General features: G+C 46.9%; 1 long non-coding RNA gene across 1 annotated transcript in view; it reads left to right on the top strand.

The window, feature by feature from the left end:
* The window catches only part of LOC123365288, a 75,543-nt gene that overhangs the window by 26,301 nt on the left and 34,682 nt on the right, over positions 1-14,560 (top strand). The window contains exon 2 of the long non-coding RNA XR_006577517.1: positions 7,908-8,087. This is a non-coding gene — a long non-coding RNA (uncharacterized LOC123365288). The remainder of the gene's footprint in view (positions 1-7,907; positions 8,088-14,560) is intronic.

Genomic DNA, 14,560 nt, shown 5'->3' with positions numbered 1-14,560 from the left:
GAACCCGGAGTAGACGCCGGGCCCAGGTTTCCCCCAAACCTCCCAACTCCTGATCAGACACAGGAGCAGTTGACCCAGACTGTTGGGAAGATCACTGACGTGAGCAAATCTGCCAATAAGCGCAGGACCCACCAAGGTAGAGGAAGAACTTTGTCACAGCATGTAGTCAAGTCTTTTCATCATTGCAAAAGGCACTCTATCTGAGATAGACACCATGTCTTAGAGGGTCAAATATCATGTTCATGCCAACTAAATAAGAAAGCAACATTAAAATCCAAGATGCAAAAAGTGTGATGTATGGACAATCTGGAGCCCTGAGAAACCTAAGGGAAATACATTGAAGGTGATGAATTTGATGAATTAAAGTTCATTTTCCTGTTGTTGATCACCAACACTAGACAAAACAAATTACTATTATTCATTTTTAAGATTACAACAGCAACCAAAATGTGCTAGGTGCTGCACAGATACACAGGAAGACAGTTCCTGCCAAGATGACCTTACAATCTGAAACAATATTCCACTGGTTTTATCTAACCATTCAAATGAGCTGCTCTCTAGAAACTCTGGAGCTGTGTTCAATAATGCTTGATAATGAACTTTGCTGGGTGATTTATGAGATGTAAAAACATCTATCTTTTTTTTTCATCAAAACAGAAGCACTATGGTATTGGGTAAATTTTCTATCAAATTTTGAAGGTTAAAGGGTTTCTGTCATGTAGTTCAGTTGGCTAGGCTTAACACATGAGGACAAACTCTTCTTTATGTAATTCTCTTGTGATTATTTGCCTTGTTGTTTTGTCAGGTGTTTTTATATATCATTTCTCTAACAGATCCACTCTGAATTTAAAAAATAATACGAAAAAGTAAATAAAATGCATGTTTTCCTCATTGGCAGAAAACAGGAACAACACAGGCCTTGTCTACACTACAAGACTATTTCGAATCAACTTAGTTCGAATTTGTGGATTCGACCTTATGAAGTCGAATTTGTGTATCCATACTAAATACACTAATTCGAATTTCTGAGTCCACATTCACTGGGCCAGTGTCGACTTTGGAAGCGGTGCACTATGGGAAGCTATCCCACAGTTCCCGCAGTCCCCGCTGCCCATTGGAATGCTGGGTAGAGCCCCCAATGCCTGCTGGGGGGAGAAATGTGTCGAGGGTGGTTTTGGGTAAGTGTCGTCATTGAACCGTCAATCACAACCTCCCTCCCTCCCTCCGTGAAAGCGCCTGCGGGCAATCTGTTCGTGCACTTTTCTGGTCAGTGACAGCGCGGACGCCACAGCACTGCAAGCACGGAGCCCGCTGCGATCATCGCCGTTTTCTCCTCCTCGCACTTTATCGTCCACGTCTTCCACAGTCAGCTGCTGAGAAATTGGGCTATTTTCAATGGTGCTGCAAGCACTGGGGGACCATAGGGGACGTTTTACAAACATCAACGTCGGGTGGCCGGGCAAGGTTCATGATGCGTGTGTTTTCAGGAACTGTGGGCTGCTCAGACGCCTGCAGGAAGGTAGTTTCTTCCCGGACCACGAAATAACTGTTGTGGATGTGCAGATGCCTATAGTCATCCTCGGGGACCCAGCCTGCCCGCTAATGCACTTGCTCATGAAGCCCTATACAGGCGCGTGGGACAGCGACAAGGAACTCTTCAAATACCAGCGAGCAGCGTGACCTGTGACTGTTCAGTTTCTTTACAGAGAAGCTGAACCTGCCCCTGTTTCTTTACCCACTGACTGTTGACTCTCCTCTTCGGTTACATACCCCGTTCACCCCGTTACCCCCACTTCCAGCACACGTGTAAAAATAAAATACATGTCCCATTATTACTTAACAAAGGTTTCTTTATTCATGACTTTTTGTGAAAGGGTTGAAACTGGTACGCAGACTGTGCTGGGTACGGTGTGCGGTGATGTAAAGACCGCCTCTAAACTCAAGGAATGACAGGCTCCTGCTCCTAGAGCGGTCCGAAGTGCCGGAAGGCTTCTTTCAACGGAGCCTGCCATCCCTCTTTATGGAATTCTGTGTGCGGGCGGATATGTGACCTTGTGGTGGAGGAGGACGGATACAGATTCCTCAGCTGCGTGACTCAGCGGTCCAGGACAAGGACCGCTGTATAAGATCTGTAACCGCCCTCCCCCACTGCAAAGTCACATCTCCCCCGCCCACACAGATCCTGGAAACCACCTCCTAAAACTGACCAGGTTGCCTACTGACTGCACCGTGTGTGTGACCCGCTGCTGATCCTGCCCCCGTGTCTGTACCCTGGGAAAGGTGACTGTCCTATGCAATTAACCACCACCTTCCCCACGCCCCCCATTCGAACACAGTCTTCTTTGAAAAAACATAATGGAAACAGTAATTAACAGCAAAGCATTTTTATTAATTAAGTAGACAGTTAGGGGATGGGACTGGGATTGGGACTACTGTGAGTCTGGAAGTGAAGGACTTCGGCAAAAGTAGGGTCTGAGAGCTTTTGGGTACTTGAGCACTGTCCCCGGCCGCCCCTCCTCCTGATTATTTTCGGTGAGGGGGGTATGGGACTTTGTGGCAGGGGAGGGCGGTTGCAGATACACTGCAGGGGGGCTCTGTCCTCCTGCGGTCCTGCAGAACATCCACAAGGCACCTGAGCGTGTCCGTTTGCTCCCTCACTAGTCCAAGCATTGTTTCAGTCGCCTGCTTGTCTTCCTCACGCCACCTCTCCTCCCGTTCGCTGTGTGAGCGCTGGCACAGAGAGACGGTCTCCCTCCACTGGCTCTGCTGGTCCGCCTCTGCTAGGTAGCAGCCCATACGTTCCTCGAACATCTTGTCCCTTGTCTTTTTCTTTCGCCGCCTAATCTTCGCCAGCCTCTGCGAGGGGGATGCTGTGGCAGGTCTGGAGACAGTGGAAGCTGTGAGATGGGAAACAGGGAGTGAATTCCTTGCAAAGATACATTTTTGCGAACAATTAACTGAGTCTAGGCTGTCTCTGTGAATTCTGGGTTGAGACCCCTGTGCCTGCTGGGGCAGAAATCATTTTCGCGGTGGATTCTGGGTAAATGTCGCCAGTCATTCCTTCCTCCGGGAAAGCAACGGCAGACAATCATTTCAAGCCCCTTTTCCCAGAATTGCCCTGGCATATGCCATAGCGTGGCAACCATGGACACTGTTTTGCCTTTTGTGTATGTCACCGTATGTGTACTAGATGCCGCTGACAGAGGCGGGCCAGCAGCGCTACACAGCAGCATGCTTTTGCTTTTGCATGACAGCAGAGATGGTTACCAGCCATATTGTACCATCTACCATACCATAAATTGGTAATAAGATGGTAATAAGATGGGCATGGTTACCTGTCCTTTTGCACTGCCCCATTTGGTGCTGTCATAAGTGCCCCTGGCCGAGCAGCCAGGGGCGCAAAAGCAAAAATTGGGAATGACTCCCTGAGTCAATCCCTCCTTTTTGGTATCTAAAAATAGAATCAGTCCTGCCTAGATTATGGGAAAGTGTACTAGAGAACCACTGTATCATAGAACCAGAGAGCACAGCTGCTCTGTGTCCGATCCTGCATAAATTATGAGCTGTATGCTATTCACAGGGGGTGCTCCTGCAACAACACCACCTGTTCATTCCGTTCTTACCCCAGCCTTCCTGGGCTACCATACCATGGTCCCCCCACTTGTGTGATGAAGTAATAAAGAATGCAGGAATAAGACACAGCGACTTGTTTGTGAGCAATGAGTGGAAGGAAGCCTCCAGCTGCAATGATAGTCCAGGCAGGACATTAAGGAGTGTGGATGAAGGAGCCCATCATCCCTGTGCTAGTCCAGGGGCAATCAAATCTTTTATTTACAATGAAGGGTGGGGGCTGATGGAGCTCAGCCCCCTGTTGCAATGATGAGGACGGTTACCAGCCATATTGCACCATCTGCCATCAAAAATTAGGGACAGGCGCCCTTGATCGACCTTACTGATACTAGTCGGCATGGTTACCAGCCCTTTTGCACTGCCCCATGTGCCAATAGGCTGATGGTACAAAAAGATGGAAATGCATCCTCATCATCAGCCATCCATAGCGTGGGGGGAGCAAGGATGTTGGTGTTGAGTGCTGCACCATCGCGTCTATCTGCAGCATTCAGTAAAGATAGGGTGACATGTAAAAGAGTCAACAGAGGATTGTTTTCACTTCTGGTGGTGGGTGGGGTGTGTGCGCAAATTGCCGAACTATGCCCTGACCCACCGCAGACACTGTGTTTGGCCCTAGAAGCATTTGGAGCTCATCCAAGAATGCAAATACTTTTCGGAGACAGCAGGAACTGTGGGATACCTTGCGTCCTCATTCCCCCCTCCCTCCATGAGCGTCCATTATATTCTTTGGCTTTCCGTTACGCTCGTCACGCAGCTGGGTGCTGAGTCTGTGCTATGCCGTCTGTCCGTAGATTTCTTAAAAATACTTTGGACCAGGCGTAAAATTACAGTAATTACCCTAATTAGATGCAGGAGTCTCCAAGCGAGATCACCCTGAGGAGGGTCACTGAAGGAGATAGAGAGCGCATGCTGCATGAAAGCTAGCACGAACCAGGGCCCGATGCAGCCGTGCTCGGGGAGGCAGTGCTCCCTGAGTTCCTCATGAAAGCCTCGCGCGGAAAACTGTGCTACCACGGAGCACCCAATAAGGCAGCTCTCCCCAGGAACCTCCTGCTGATGCTTTTCGATTAACGCAAGGAGAGCTTCGTGGAGATCTCCAAGGATGATTTCTGTTCTATCCCCATATCTAGAGAGCCCTCCTTTTCACAGAGTTAAGATTCCTGTTATATTAAGAATAAAAGTTAACATGGTTACAGCACTTACCGACTGCTCCTTCCCCTGATTCAGGGTCCGGGTTAATGGCCGGGGAGGGTTGTTGGGGGATCTCCGTGACGGTGATGAATAGATCCTGGCTGTCGGGGAAACCAGCGTTGTAAGCGCTCTCGCCTGCCTCGTCCTCCACAAACCCTTCCTCATCTTCCCCGTCCGCGAACATCACCGAGGAACTGGCCGTCGACACTGTCCCATCGTCAGAATCCACGGTCACTGGTGGGGCAGTGGTGGCAGGCTCCGTAGCGTCCGTTTGTCGCTTTGATTTTTTGGTAGCCTTGTCTGGGGTCCTTGATTTTCACGCGGCGCTGCGTTGCATCCCGGCTGTATCCTCTGTCTCTCATGGCTTTGGAGACCTTCTCGTAGGTCTTTGCATTCCGTGTTTTGGAGCGCAGCTCCGAAAGCAGAGACTCCTCGCCCTTCACTCCGATCAGATCCAAGAGTTCCCGGTCAGTCTATGCTGGGTCCCTCTTTCTATTCACAGATAACATGAACTCCTCTGCTGGAGAGCTCTGCATCGTTGCAGGTGCTGCGGAGCTCGCCCCGATGTCCAGCCAGGACGTCAGATTCAAAGTGCCCAGACAGGAAAATGAATTCAAATTTTCCCGGGTCATTTCCTGTGTGGCTGGTCAGAGAATCCAAGCTCGGACTGCTGTCCAGAGCGTCAACAGAGTGGTGCACTGTGGGATAGCTCCCGGAGCTACTAAGTTCGATTAGCATCCACACCTAGCCTAATTCGAGCTAGCCATGTCGAATTTAGCGCTACTCCACCTGTCGAGGTGGAGTACCAAATTCAAACTAAAGAGCCCTCTAGTTCGAATTAAATGGCTTCCTGGTGTGGACAGTTGAGCGGTTAGTTCGAATTAACGCTGCTAAATTCGAATTAAAGTCCTAGTGTAGACCAGGCCACAGAGACAGAAATACAAAGAATGGTTTTAAAAGGTCATAGCAGGATGTGATTCTTGGTTTTAATATATATCTTTTTACAATGACAGAAAACAATGCAGAGATGGACATCAGAACAGTAACCAAAATGCAATGTAATCATGAGATCAGTAAGCAAGTCAACAATTCTTAGAGGGCATTCAAATGACTTTCCCAGAGCAAAAGGTCAACACTGTATTGAGATATATATCAGAAAGGACAATTAATGTGCCAAATGAATTTAAGTTGAGATGTTCATCTTAAATGTGCAGCATTTTCTTCATAGATCATAGAACAAATGGTGACTAAACAAAACAAAAAAGCTTGTACAAAAAACATATTTAAATAAATATAAAATAGATGGGAAGTAGAAAATAATAAAGAAGAAGCATGGTAACACTTCATGAAACAGCTACTGCACAAATACTAACCCATCAGCTTGAAATATGCTATCATGTAACGCAGGGGTAGTCAATTATTTTTTGTCAAGGTCCAAAGTTCTTGGTCAAGGTATAGTCAAGGTTCTGACTCCACAGAAAATAATTTAAAAAAACAACAACGATAATCATAAGTAAATAAAAAGATGTTTGGGTCTGATGAAAAGAGTGTGGCAGTCTGGATTTGGTCTGCCTATTCCTGATGTAAAGTATGTGAGACGTTTACACCGACACATATAGTACTACATATGTGCTAAGAGTTATCGTTACAAGCCATTCAGTGGTGAGATTCCGCTTACGTTCTAATATATATCTATATAAGCGAACTGAGAGTTGGTGGAAAGGTGCAGCTGTCCCAGCTGGCATCTTGATGTGTGACAGCTGCACAGCCAAACTCCTGTTATTAACACAGCCTGGGAGCTGTACTAATAGATGGGGACTGTGAATGCCAAATACCTAGGGACTATATTGATCCCTATAGAAGTAGATTCACAGTACACCCTGCTTCACAGAAGGCAAAAGGATTTTCTGACTAGTGTCAGTTTTCAAAGTCACTAAGTTTAGGACCAAATTCTGCCTTGAATTTGAAGTGCAAAAATTTGCAGAAACAACAAGGAGTCCAGTGGCACCTTAAAGACTAACAGATTTATTTGGGCATAAGCTTTCGTGGGTAAAAAACCCACTTCTTCAGATGCATGGAGTGAAAATTACAGATGCAGGCATTATTATACTGACACATGAAGAGAAGGGAGTTACCTCACAAGTGGGGAACCAGTGTTGACAGCTCCAGTTCAATCAGGGTGGATGTAGTCCACTCCCAATAATTGATGAGGAGGTGTCAATTCCAGGAGAGATAAAGTTGCTTTTGTAGTGAGCCCAGGGGCAGCTCTAGCTTTTTTTCCTCCCCAAGCACGGCAGGCAGGCAGGCGGTCTTTGGCACCGCGCCTGCGGGAGGTCCCTGGTCCCATGGATTTGGTGGCTTGCCTGCGGGAGGTCCGCCGGTCCTGCAGCTTTGGCGTACCCACCGCTGAATTGCTGCCGAATCCGCGGGACCGGCGGACCTCCTGCAGGCAAGCCGCCGAAGGCTGCCTGACTGCCGCCCTCACAGGGACCGGCAGGATGCCCCCCGCGGCTTGCCGCCCCAGGTACGTGCTTGGTGCGTTGGTGCCTGGAGCCGACGCTGAGTGAGCCAGCCACTCCCAGCCCCTATTCAAGCCCAAATTAATGGTGTTAAATTTGCAAATGAATTTTAGTTCTGCTATTTCTCTTTGAAGTCTGTTTCTGAAGTTTTTTTGTTCAAATATGGCTACTTTTAATCTGTTATAGAATGTCCAAAGCTTATGCCCAAATAAATCAGTTAGTTTTTAAGGTGCCACCGGACTCCTTGTTGTTTTTGTGGGTACAGACTAACACGGCTGCCCCCTGCTACTTGAAAAAATTGCAGAGCAATTCAGGTCAGAATTTGGCCCAGGGGCCAAATCCCACAGCCCGTAGTCAGTCCTTAAATTAACCAAAACTTGTTTAGAACCATAATAAGACACCCAAGTATGTGTGTGTTATGTTCTAATAATCATACATCTTGGGAGTTAATGGCACTTTAGTCTTGTGTATAGCTGCTGTCGTTTAAATGAATAGCTTTCAGAATTTCCTGGTTATGCTGAACATTTATACTTAATAGTTGAAACTATTTTATGATTGTATTGGCAGGAGCACTCGAAGGGGCTGTGTTCAGTGGGTATACAAAGCAAGTGCCCTCCCACTACAGAGGGGTAGTTCATGGAGAGTACCGCTCTGGACTTACAATGGGTCTTCAGCTAAGTGACCTGACTGTTTGGATCCAGATGGTGGGGACTACAAATCTCCAGCAGAATATTGAAGATGAGAATGGTAATATAATGTAGCTTAGAACGCTGTAGGCTGCACTCTTGCCATAAACAGATATATGTTTATAAGCTTCTGTACTGGGGCGGCTGCCCCACTCCAGTAGGCAGGGGTTAAAAGCAGCCCTGGAGAGGGCTGTGGCTGGGAAAAGCAGTGAGGGCAGCTGAGGGAGTAGCTGACCACAGGTGTGGCCTGCTGAATCAGGGCCCAGCTGGCCTGGATGAAAGGGCTGTGGGGCCAGGAAACAGAGAAATCTCACTCTAGCCCTGGAATGGGAAGGGCTGGCTGCCTGAGAGCAAGGTACCTGAAGTAGAGCAGTGTTGGGGAAGAGCAACAGGAGCTGGGGAGCTTCAGCCTGGTAAACCCCCAGGCTGCAGGCCTTGGTGACGGCCTACAAAGGTACTGGGGCTACAGAGGTACAGACTGGTAATAGGCAGAGGCAGCTGGCCCTAACTCCTTGCCAATGATGATTGGCCATTACAGACTGCAGTCTGCCCCAGTGAGCAGGGGCTAGATGATGATTGGCAGTAGCCACTGAAGCAAGGTGGGTTTTGAGGGTTGGGGGTTCCCCTGGGAGGGGAGACCTAGAGTGTGGGGGTACTGCTGGGGCAGAACCCTGAGGAAAAGGGCACCAGGGTCTGGGAGGGACATGGGGCCTGAGGCAGGTGAGACACTGGGTGTTCCGGAGCTGGAGTTGAGCTAATTCCCAAGATGACCAGCAGAAGGCGCCGTGGCGGTGAGTCTTCACTTTGTTACAGCTTCTTATAATTACATGTTCACAGTAATTTACAATATAATTCTGGGATGTATTGACAAGAATATCATATGTAAGACATGGGAAGTCATTGTTCAGCTTTCCTTGGGACTAGCGAGGCCTCAGCTGGAGTACTGTGTCCAATTTTAAGCACCACATTTTAAGAAAGATGTGAACAAATTGGAGAGAATTCAGAGAACAAAAAAAATGAGAGGTTTAGAAAACCTGACCTATGAGGAAAGGTTAAAAATCTGGGTATGTTTAGTCTTGAGAAAAGACAACTGAGGGGAGACCTGAAAACAGTTGTCAAATATGTTAAGGGCTGCTATAAAGAGGCTGGTGATCAATTGTTCTCCATGTCTGCTGAAGGTGAAGAAGTAATGGGCTTCATCTGCAGCAAGGGAGATTTTATTTAGACATTAGGAAGAACTTTCTAACTATAAGGATAGTTAAGTATTGGAATAGGTTACCGAGGGAGGTTATGGAATCTCCATCATTAGAGATTTTTAAGAACAGGTTACAGAAACACCTGTCAGGGATAGGTTTCAGAGTAGCAGCCGTGTTAGTCTGTATCCGCAAAAAAACCAGGAGTACTTGTGGCACCTTAAAGACTAACAAATTTATTTTAGCATGAGCTTTCGTGAGCTAAAGCTCACTTCTTCGGATGCATCTGAAAGAAGCTCACGAAAGCTCATGCTAAAATAAATTTGTTAGTCTTTAAGGTGCCACAAGTACTCCTGTTTTTTTTCTGTCAGGGATAGTGTAGGTATACTTAGCCTACCTCAGCACTGCAGATGGACTAGATGACCTCTCAAGGTCCTGGTCAGCCCTACTTCTATGATTCTTAACAACCACCATTGGCTTGAAACATTGGATTGTCATAGACTTCAATCCTGTGAATACTTAGCTAAGCAAGTAATTTGACCCTCATGAGTAGTCCTTCTGAATGCCATGGAACTATTCACACAAGTAGGTTGCAGGATCAGGACCATATTGTTTAATTAAAAAAAGGAGGGTGGATACTGAGAGCAACCCATCTGATTTGCATCGCTTTATGGAGGATACATCTATTACAGCTATCCAAACATGGGAGGATACACTTGCATGAAGCTGAAGACAAGGGTAGGCAACCACAGGAAAAGCTGAAGGAGGTCAAACAGACTGAGAAAATTATTCTGATTTAGATCAGCTGTTCCTCTTTCAAGCCAGCCCTCATTTACATTGATGAGGAAATGGTTATTGCCATCCTTTGATTGCCCAGCTTAGCAATTGTTCTGAGATGAACAGTTAAAAATAACAAGAGAGCTTCACCTTTATGCAAAATGCTGCCAAATAACCTTTTCAGACAAAAGAGAGGAATCATAGTAATGTCTGAAGCAGACCTACAGGAATCCTTCCAAATTTACTCTCAGGACAGGAGTAGGATGAATGTGATGATTCAGAGGAGTAGTAGTACTGCTGAGAAAGAGAGTAATGTAGTGATTTCTCTAGATTAAATTACTCAGTCAATGGGTGTATGTAATCTTCCTCTACCCCTGCTGTTCTCCCTCTACTCAACAATGTACTGCCAATCACCCACACAATGACTCAGAGAGAGAGTCCTTTACACCTTCTGGAAAAGGTTAGAAATATTAAGTTGTTCCTTTCCATGTTTTTAATATCACTTTAAATAACTATTTGGTCAGAGTTGTTTCCAACCTTCCATCAGAATCTTTTTATAAAGTTAAATAGATTTGAAAGTGTTACTGGGGGAGCAGTGAAATTGCTGGAATTCAAAACAAACGAACGAACAAAACATTTCCACATTTTTAACTAGCTGATTCATTGATGATCATAAGAGTTGGCACCCAGCTAGAGGTGCTCTTTAATCATAGTGATCTGTGGTCCACAGTCATTGATTTATTTTTTTTTGGCTCTGTGCTTGCAACAGAAAGACCATGCAGCTGTTAAACCCATGTTGTCAATTAATGAAATATGAAAGGAATTGGGAGCCTATGCTAATGGGTTGAGTCCTCTTCTTCCCCTTACCTCTTTGGAGGCAATTTCCTGATTCTGGAGGGTCACCCTCCACATTCTCTCTGTCTATGACACATGTGGTGAAACCTAATTATTGGAGCAAATCCTGCCTCTCCCCCCATGGGCACAAAGGGTCCTGCTTGCAGTGGAATCAGTGCAATTGCACAGCATTGGGGAGGGCAGGATATAGGAGCCTCCCATAGCATTGAGCACCTCCCAAGGAGATCAGTTCTCCTGGGTTCTTGTTGTACAGTAGAGATCTGATAATGGGGTCAAGGGGTGGACTGAGGATGGTGAAAGACAGTGATTCTTCCCTTATGTGCAACCAACAGCCCTCTCCCCATAGTCCTGGCTTGGGGAGGCACTGGGTGGAATGAGACTGAAGTTGGTTCCTTTATTCCTGGTTCTCAGTTCCTTATTTATTTGTAATTGTTAATGTAAGTATTTCTGTGAAAACATTGCAGCTGGATTGCAACAAATTGCTTGATTTTGTTGCTTTTTACAAGTTCTTTGTGTGTCTGCTTACACAGAAAATGCAAAGCAGCAGTGAGCAGGCGTAACGTGTCAGTATTTTCCCAGGAAATGAAGCTTTGTCTCTTCACAACAGCATAACGGATACAGGAGAGTGTCACTTGGCATGACCCAAAAGGCATTTTTGTCATCAGTGTATGTTGAAACCCCAGTTGTCCATATAAGAACTATTTGCACAAGGAAAGATAATATTAGGGAGTTCTTTGTACAGAAATTAATCTTTAGGTAGGGGAGTTGCATGTCATAGGCTCTTTGTTACCATTTAACAGTCAGGTAGATGTGCTATTTGGGAGGACCCAAAAGATATTTTGTCATTCACTGCCAGTCAAAGGCCAGTTCTTCATCCAAGGAGTATTCACAAATTGGAAGGTAGGAGATGTAATTTGTGGCAGCATTATGGGTAGAAATAAAGCTTTGGGTCAGGGAGTGGCATGTTCCAGCTACTTAAGAAATGTCTGTTCACAAGGACCTGTCACTTGGGGTGGCCTAAGAAGTCATTAATACATTTTTGAATCTCAGTTGTCTATTCAAATTAAGAGGCAATTGTGGGACTGGAGCCTAGTTTGCATCTCAGAAAAGTATGTTTTAAAAACTTGGATGCTTATTTAAAAATTCAAGCTCCTTTATTTTGGTGACATTTCTAAAAATTTCAATTTCCATGGATGAAATTTTGAAAGTCAGTCTTTGAGTAAAGAACAGGGAAGAAGGAAGTATCTTCAGTCTTCTGAGGTATGGCCAGAGAGTGTGGCTCACTGATGGTTCTGTCTTACGGGACAGACTTTCTCTCTCCAGCCTGCCGGGAGCATCCTGTAGCACAGCCGGCCCGCTCAAACCAGGAGCTGCAAACAGGATTTTCTAACAAGATAAGCCATGGGTGGGCAAACTTTTTGGCCTCAGGGCCTCATTGGGTTTTGGAAATTGTATGAAGGGCCAGTTAGGGGAGGGGGGAGTGGCCCAGCCCCCACCTCCTATCCACCCCCCTGCTTCTGGCCCCCCAATGGCCCCCCCAGACTCCTGGCCCATCCAAACCCCCCTGTCCCCTGACCACCCCCGGAACCCCTGCCCCTGACTGCCCTGCGCCGCCCCATTCAACCCGTCCTCTCCTTCCTGACTGCCCCCCCGGGACCCCTGCCCCATCCAACCACCCCTTCTCCCTGACTGCCCTCCCCACCCCATCCAACCCCCCCTCCTTCCTGACTGCCCCCCCCCGAACCCCTGCCCCCATTCAACCCCAGTTCCCCACCCTCTGACCACCCCAACCCCTATCCACACCCCCACCCCCTGACCACCATCCCAATCTCTCCTCTGCTCCCTGCCCCCTTACCGCGCTGCTTGGAGCACTGGTGGCTGGCGGTGCTGGAGCCGCGCTGCATGGCTGGAGCCAGCCACACGCCATGCAGCACAGAGCACCAGGTCAGTCCAGGCTCTGCAGCTGCACTGCCCCAGGAGCTTGCTGCCCAGAGCATTGCGCCGGCGGCGGAGCGAGCTGAGGCTGTGGGGGAGGGGGAACAGCAGGAGAGGGGCTGGGGGCCAGCCTCCCAGGCGAGGAGCTCAGGGGCTGGGCAGGAGAGTCCCGCGGGCCGTAGTTTACCCACCTCTGCGATAAGCAGAGTTTCACTCTGAACAGCCCCTGCTCTTTTGAAGGTATTTCTGTTCTCTGTCCTTTGCTTCCTGCAGCTCTTGCAGGTGGGATATCTGCCAGGCTGCCTCCTTTGCTCCTTACTTTGCCCATTACCGGCTCCATTTTGTGTTCCTGACCCAGGGAGCTGTAGCAGCAGCAACGGGGAGGTTTCTCTCTTTTTCATCCTTCACTTCGTTAGGCTCCCACCTGCCCCCTCCATTTCATTCTATCCACAGTTACCATAAAAAGGAACACGCAGCGAGAAAACTAGGCTCCACTCTTACTGCAGCAGTGTTTCCTTATAAGCAAGTTCCAATTTACGTGTGTACGTGCTGTCAGGGATGGTTTAGGCATGAAGGCCCAAACTCTCTCCTACACTGAAATATGCTCAGTACAGCGGGCCATCATGGAACAAGGAGAACACCTCTCTGCTCTCAGGGTACATCTGCATCAGAGCCAGCCCGGTGGCATAAGTTAGAACAGCTGTGAGATGGCTCTAACTTGCACTTTCTCTCTCTCTGTGATCTTCTGCCAGTTGCGGATTGGAATACTCGGGTGCACTTCTCACCCCTGTGCCAGTATGTGGGGGGAGGGAACAGCTGGCATAAGAGCTTGCTGCGCCGCTTTATTCCATCTGAAAACTTCCCCGCACTGGGCATATTCTAAGCTGAGCAGTTAGCGTCAGATTCATAGAATCAGTCCCCAAATGTTGTGCAATTTTAAAATAAAATAAAAAAACTAAACACTAATAATACTTAATAAATACCCAGCTCTGACATACCTGGACATAAATTAAAAGGCCGGGGGCAGTAATATCACCACAAACAAGCTTGAGAAAACAGTCACCTAAATCAAGAACAGTAGACAGTTTTGGAATGATGTAGACTGGGATATTGATCGGATTCAACCATGAAATTTGTTGTATAAAACAGGGAGCAGTCAAGGGGAAAAAAGATATTAAGATGAGCTAAACAGCTAAATGGAATGAGTGATATTCTCTGAAGTCCTTTACTGTTATGTGAAGAATAATTGGATTTATATTAATTTTAAAATTTGTGGGTGCTGAGAAAACTGAGGCTTGTAGCTTGATTATGTATAGTAAGCTCAAGGGTTAAAGTATCCAAAATAAATTCTGGAAGAATTCTTGGATGAGAAATTACTTAAATGTGGCCTTCACACTTTGTCCCCCCTTTTAATATACCGTATTCAGGAAGTCAATAAGACCTTTCATAAAGCATTATGAAAAAGAGAGCATTGGTCTGTTTGGTTTTTCATACTGGTGTCTTTGAAATTGTTTTAATATTCAATGTCCATCAAAGTTTTATTTCAAGGCCCAAATCGTTCAACTCTGGGCTTCATATTTTTAATTTTAAAATGAATGTGGTGCTTATAAAATGGACCAGATTGTAGATGTTCAGGCTGGGGCTGAAACCCAGGTTCTAGGACCCTGCAAGGTAGGAGAATCCCAGAGCTCAGGCTGCAGACCAAGCCCAAATGTCTACAGTGCAATTAAACAGCCCCTTAGCCTGAGCCTGAGTCAGCTGGCATGGGACAGCT

This window comes from Mauremys mutica, chromosome 2, assembly GCF_020497125.1.
Source record: "Mauremys mutica isolate MM-2020 ecotype Southern chromosome 2, ASM2049712v1, whole genome shotgun sequence".
Taxonomy (NCBI): Eukaryota; Metazoa; Chordata; order Testudines; family Geoemydidae; genus Mauremys; species Mauremys mutica.
The sequence above is the reverse complement of the archived record's forward strand: the minus strand, read 5'-3'. Positions and strand labels throughout refer to the sequence as shown.